General features: G+C 39.1%; 1 pseudogene; it reads right to left on the bottom strand.

The window, feature by feature from the left end:
• Nucleotides 1-350: 350 nt before the first annotated feature.
• On the bottom strand, nucleotides 351-1,100 carry LOC142422666 (peptidyl-prolyl cis-trans isomerase D pseudogene; annotated as a pseudogene).
• Nucleotides 1,101-6,606: the final 5,506 nt, after the last annotated feature.

The following is a 6,606-nucleotide window of genomic DNA, read 5'->3' as shown; positions in this document are numbered from 1 at the left end:
CCATTTAGCTCTCTGTCCTTCAATTAATCCCACATGTGTTTATCAGCCAGGTTGGCACAATAAACCATAATTATCTCACCTCCTTTGCCTTGAACCAGAAAAACCGGATGGTGCCAAGTTAATATTACTAAGAATTTTGATCAAAGATATTATAAAATATTTGATCAAATTAACAATGAATTTGTGACATTGTTCTATTAAGAGACTTTATCAGCATTTCTAAATAATAAATGAGGGGAAACTAAAGCATAAAAAGAAACATGTCAGTGATAATAAGGCAAACACCCTTAAATATTCTTATTATCCTTATACAGCCAATGCATAACCTTTGAGCAAAACTGATTTCTTTATTAAGCAAACATTTTTTCTTAAGCTGCCTTCTCTTTATCTTTCTGTGCCTTTATCTTTTGCTTGACTTGCAGCAATTCTCCGCAGTTAGCTTTATCTTCGGGAGCTATTTCCTGAGCTTGATCAGATCCTTTTAATCCTTGTCACCCTAAGCTCTGCAAGACTATGACTTGATATTTGATGAATCCAGTTCAAAAGCTTCCAAACAGCTGTCAACTTCTCTCTGCCAATTGAACATATTTCGTTTACAAGCCTCAATATTCAGCACAGGTTGTAGCTTGGATCCATCTGCTTTCTCAATAAGAGCTTTTGAACTTCCCACATACCTTAAAATGTTTGCATACTTCTTTATGACCCTCTCATAAAAAGGATTTCCAGGGTTTTTTCCCCAAGTCTTCTGTTAGCAATAAAATTTTATCCACATATTTTAAGTCTATCTCAGCATCCTCAGGAAAATCCAGACAACTGTCAACAGAGCCATCTTTTTGGAATATTCCCCAATCTTCTCCTTTCAATTCTCTGCATTCTGTAATAATGCTTGATTTGTCAGGATTTTCAGCTTTCACTTTCATATTTTCCAGTTCACTTGCTATACCCATTCCTTTAATTACTTGAATAAATAACACATGTTTAACATCCAAATGAGTTGGAACTGTTGTGAAAAAGAACTTAGAACCATTTGTGTTGGATCCTGCATTTGCCATGTGCAATTAACCATCCTGATCATGCTTGGTCCCTTCCCATGGCCACATCAAAGAAGGCTTGGGGATTGCTGGTGTTGGAGGGCTTAGTTTGGGTGAAAGATTGTGTCGTCTTGATTTGTATGTGCATTTCCCAAATTTTATAAAAGGTTCTTAATCAAAACGAGGGAAAATGTGAAACCAAGCTTTAAATTCCTGAGTCCAGAGTTTCTCAAGCCTTGAAACTATTACCCTATATGGTAAGCTTTATCCCTCCAAGACCTCTTTAAACTAAAGAATTGTTTGCCTTAAGTGTTGTGCTCTTTAAAGAACTTCCTGCATATGATCAAATGGACAAAAGCTACTCAAAAGGTTAGATAAGAAGCTTCAGACGTTTATGTTAATGGTGGAGAAATAAGTTGTAAAACCATGTCAAGAAAAGTATCCCAACCTAAAAATATAACCAATGTTGCTGAACGTATGTGTAGAAATTGTTGAATGAGATGGGTTTCTTGGTGTATGCTTTTATACTGCAGAGAGAGAGAGAAAGAACTTTTCTTCCTCAGTATTACATTTTTAAGCCATAATACTTACTTTTAAAATATTATCAATTCAATATAAGACTTGAGAATTTTGTCTTAACTTAATGGACAAAGGATTTAAGGTCTCTACACTGACTGAATAAAGTAAAAGTGAACTAAATCATTTATAATTTCTATTCAGTTATCAAAAGAAAAACATTTATTGGACCAATGCTTACTACTGTGAGTATTCAGAATCTACCCACTGCCATCAAGTCGATTCCAACTCATGATGAGTCTATCGGGATTTCTTCCAAGGAGCTGCTGGTGAGTTTGAACTTCCAAACTTGTTGTTTTGGGTCCAATGCTTAACCTACAGCTCTACTAGAGCTCAGTATTGATCATAGCACAATTAAAAGTTAAACTTGCAGAAAGGAAATAAAACTATGCTAATTTATTCTCATTTAACAACAAAAAAATGAAATTTGCAATCAAAATTTTTTTTCTGGTATCAAGCCTAAAATCACCAGAATCGTCCTCTAGAGTTGTACTATTGTAAAAATTAAAAACAAAACATTGGCAATAATCTTGATGCTTCTGGAAGACCTTTTATTAACTCCAAGAACTACTGAGATACAAACATTATTTTATATTCTTTATAGATCCATTCCATGTGACCACAGAACCAGAGCCTTGTGTTTCCTGTACTTTGCTCTTTCTCTGACTTCTTCTGCCTCACTGTAAATATTATCATGAAGCCTGTACTGCCTGACTTAAATTGTTATCCAAATTTGAGAGTGATAGTGTGCTGAGCCGAGAATCCTAAAAGTTTATGTAGGAAGAAAGGTGTCTGCCCATAATGTAGAATGTGCTTAAAAATAGAAGTCCAAGTCAGAAGTGTCATTCTGGGCGTACTTTCAGGAAAGGGCCTTTTGAGGGTTACTAGTAGTCATTAGAAATCATTATTATCCTATGGTTCAAATGATACAACAGAATGGAGGATTCTGCTCAGTTCTGAAGATTGAAGGAAACTCTGATTATTTTCAAAGCCTAAATGAGAACTGAAAAGACATAGCTAATACATATATATCCTTTACATTTCTTTTAACGTTTAAATCCATGTATATCAGAAAGACCGTTAAATCCAGATGCTTATAAAAATTAATTTACACTTTATGCTTCAGACTGTATGGTCAAGTCCTTCCTTAACAATCTTTTAATATCTTTGTTTCCTTTTGAAGTCATCTATCTTTTGAGAATTAATGTCAAATAATGTGGAATCAAAACCCAGCTGTCATATTCAATTAATATCCTCTCCACAAAGGACTTGTAATGCTGCAAAAAAAATAGGAATAAACATATGGACACCCTCTGGAGAAAAGAAATATCACTAACAAGAATGACATAAATGAATTTTATTTTAAGGCTAACCCGAACCCCACCTTTTCCATTTGGGGGGGGTCATTGATTTAATATGTGTTTTATTTTTAAAGGCTTTGTGAATTTATGAGGAACTCTGGTGGTCTTGTGGTTACTCATTGAGCTGCTACGTGAAAGGTCAGCAGTTCGAAATCACCAGCCTCTCCACAGGAGAAAGATGGGGCTTTCTACTATTATAAAGAGTTACAGTCTCAGAAATTCACAAGGAAGTTCTATCCCTATCCTGTAGGTCAAATTGAGTTGGTATGAATTCACTGACAGTGAGTTCTGAGTTGAGTATTTATAGGCTTCTATTTTTTTCAATCATTTTATTAGGGGCTCATACAACTCTTTTTACAATCCGTACATACATCATTTGTGTTCAGCACATTCATACATGTTGCCATCATCATTCTCAAAACACCTGCTTTCTACATGAGCCCTTGGTATCAGCTCCTCGTTTTTCCCTTCCCTCCCCATGCCCCCTCCCCATGCATGCTTGATAATTTATAAATTATTATTTTATCATATCTTACACCATCCATCTTCCTCATGCAGTTCTCCGTTGTCCATCCTCTAGGGAGGAGGTTACATGTAGACCTTGTCATCTGTTTCCCGTTTCTCCCTCAACCTCCCTCCACCTTCCCGATATTGCCACTCTCACCACTGTTCCTGAGGGGTTCATCTGTCCTGTATTCCCCATATTTCCAGTTCCTATCCGTGCCAGTGTACATCTTTCTGCCCAGCCGGTTATGTAAGGTAAAATTAGGATCATGATAGTGGGGGAAGGAAGCATTTAAGAACTAGAGGGAAATTGTATGTTTCATCATTGCTACACTGCACTCTGACTGGTTTGTCATCTCCCCACAGCCCTTCTGCAAGGGGATGTCCAATTTCTCCCAGATGGACCCTGGGTCTCCACTCTGTACTCCTCCTCATTCACAATGCTAATGATTTTTCTTTGTTTGTCTTTGATGCCTGATACATGATCCCTTCAATGCCTTGTCATCTCACAGGCTGGTGTGCATTTTCCATGTGGACTTTGTTGTTTTTCAGCCAGATAGCCCCTTGTTTATCTTCCAGCCTATGGGACCCCAGAGTCTATATATTTTGACAGCTGGACACCATCAGCTTCCTTCACCACACTTGCCCATGCACCCACTTTGTCTTCAGCTTTCGCCTCGGGGTAGGCTGGTGTGCTTCTTCCTTGTGGACTTTGTTGTTTCTTAGCTAGATGGCCGCCTGATTGTCTTCAATCCTTTAAAACCCCTGATGCTATGTCATTTGATAGCCGGGCACCATCGGCTTTATTCGCAACTTTTGCTTATGCACCCACTTTGTCCTCAGCGATCAAGTCGGAACAAGCCAGTGTGCTTCTTCCATGTAGGTTTTGTTGTCTCTCAGCTAGATGGCTGCTTGTTTATCTTCAGGTCTGTAAGACTTCAGGTACTATATCTTTTGGTAGCTGGGCACTCTCAGTTTTCTTCACCACATTTGCTTGTGCACCCATTGTCTTCAGAGACTTCAGGCGCTATATATTTTGGTAGCCAGGCACCATGAGCTTTCTTCACCACATTTGCCTGTGCACCCATTGTCATCAGCGATCGTGCCAGGCAGATGAGCATCTCAGACTGCTGAATTGTTAGAACAAAGTTTTCTTGTGTTGAGGGGGTACTTGAGCAGGGGTCCACTGTCCACCTGTTTCCTTAATACTAAACCTATATATATATATATATATATATGTACATAGATCTATTCCCCCTCGTTGTGTATAAATATATTTACATCTTTATATGTCTGTATTTAAATCTCTATGACTACCCTTTGCCTCCTAATTCTTTCCTCCGTTTATTTGTACTTTCCTCTGTCCCACTATCATGTTCTGCCTTCATTTGGGTTTTAGGAATTTCTCTTGGTTACATTGCCCTTGATCCAGCCTTTCCAGACCTCCCACACCTTCATTGAGACTGATTTTGGATCATGTGCTATTTCCTTGTCCCTGAGCTTGTTAACACCCTCTTCCTTTCCCCCACCACCTCTACCCTCATGTCCCCCCAGAACTGTCATCCTGTTGTTCTCTCTTCTGGCTTGTTTATTCCGCCTATCCCTTCCAAGTATACATGCTATGACTATCACAAGACTGAGTACCATGAAGCAACAACAGAAAGTGAAACAATAGCTACAACAACAACACACACACATAAATGGATGAATAGCTCAGTGTCTGTTTGTTTTCCTTCACAGGTGCTTTCCAGTCAAGTCTGATGGGGTGCTATGCCCTGGCACTGCCTCTATCCCTGGGGACTTCATTGCTCTGTTCCCTCCCCCCCCACCCGCCCTGCTGCATGTCCCCAGGGGCTGGCTTCAGCGTGGTGAGCTCATGGTGGGCACAATTCCCACTGTGTGTCTCTAGTGTTGTCCCCAATGGTGCTATGGGTCAATGAGAAATGCTGTGTCCCATGGTGGGACCAGCCCTGTGGTCATCTCTGTGCATTGCTTTTCTGAGCAGGAACATTGTCCTCAGGGTAGTGAGCCAGGATGTGCGTGACTCTTTTCTTTTTTTCTATGGGCTTCTTTTTATTAAACTTCAGCATTATGTGAAGATTGCACTTCTGCTTCAAACTCTGAGACCCTGAGGGAGAAAAAGGATTTCCTCTCCTGGCAACACTCACTAATGAGTTTAGATTTAACTCTTCCTTGAGTTTTTTCCCCGAAGTTTATTGGTTTTTACTGGTTAACTGCTTTGTGTCACCAGTGGTAACTAACCAAAGAGGAAGTCAGTAATAAGTGGTTTGGCCTTAACAAAGGCCATTTAACTGTCAAAAAGCAGCCAGACAAAGCTGAAGTTCAATGTGACTGCACACAACTGAGATCCAAGGGTGGTCTTCAGATTCAGCAGGCTTTGTAGATCCTAGGGTTGAACAATGGCCCAGAGCAGGAAAAGGTTTCTATACCCATTTCCAGGTCTGTTAGCATCACTCAATGCCTGGTCACATAAAACTGACATGGGTGACGGGACTAGGCATAAAACTCTACTTAAATGCAGTAATGGTGGCTATTGACCTGCAATTAATACTCACAGACCTAGCCATCAAATCATCAAAGCAGCTACAGATATGGGTGGCCATTTTAGGGCTATCATATCTCATTAGTAGCCAGCAGCAGCCAATCCCTCTGATGCTGTTGAATGTTTCAGTAAATTCAGAATTAGTACTAGCAATCTTGATGGGTGCTTTATCATGGATTGTATATTTTTCACAAATCCAGTATGGTACACATGCATTATTTGCAGGGCAATAACATCTGTACTGTGTGGTTTTAATCCATCACAAATTGTTGATGGAAAATGCACAAAGAAAAGGAAGAAAATAACTATAGTAATAACAACACTAAAAAGACATTGTAATCCAAGGCATTGGTCCTACTATCATAGATACAGTGATATCTTGATGGTTGAACTCAATTCACTCCAAATTCATGTTCGAACACTGAAAAGTTCAAGAACTGAGTGGATTTTTTTCCCATAAGAGATACTGAAAAAACAAATAATTGGTGCTGAGGTCCCAAAATTACACTTACAAATTCATTTTTCTAGGACTTTAACACAAAGTTAACTGCCCAAGGTTGTAAAACACCCC

This window comes from Tenrec ecaudatus, chromosome 12 (genome assembly GCF_050624435.1).
Source record: "Tenrec ecaudatus isolate mTenEca1 chromosome 12, mTenEca1.hap1, whole genome shotgun sequence".
NCBI lineage: Eukaryota > Metazoa > Chordata > Mammalia > Afrosoricida > Tenrecidae > Tenrec > Tenrec ecaudatus.
The sequence above is the reverse complement of the archived record's forward strand: the minus strand, read 5'-3'. Positions and strand labels throughout refer to the sequence as shown.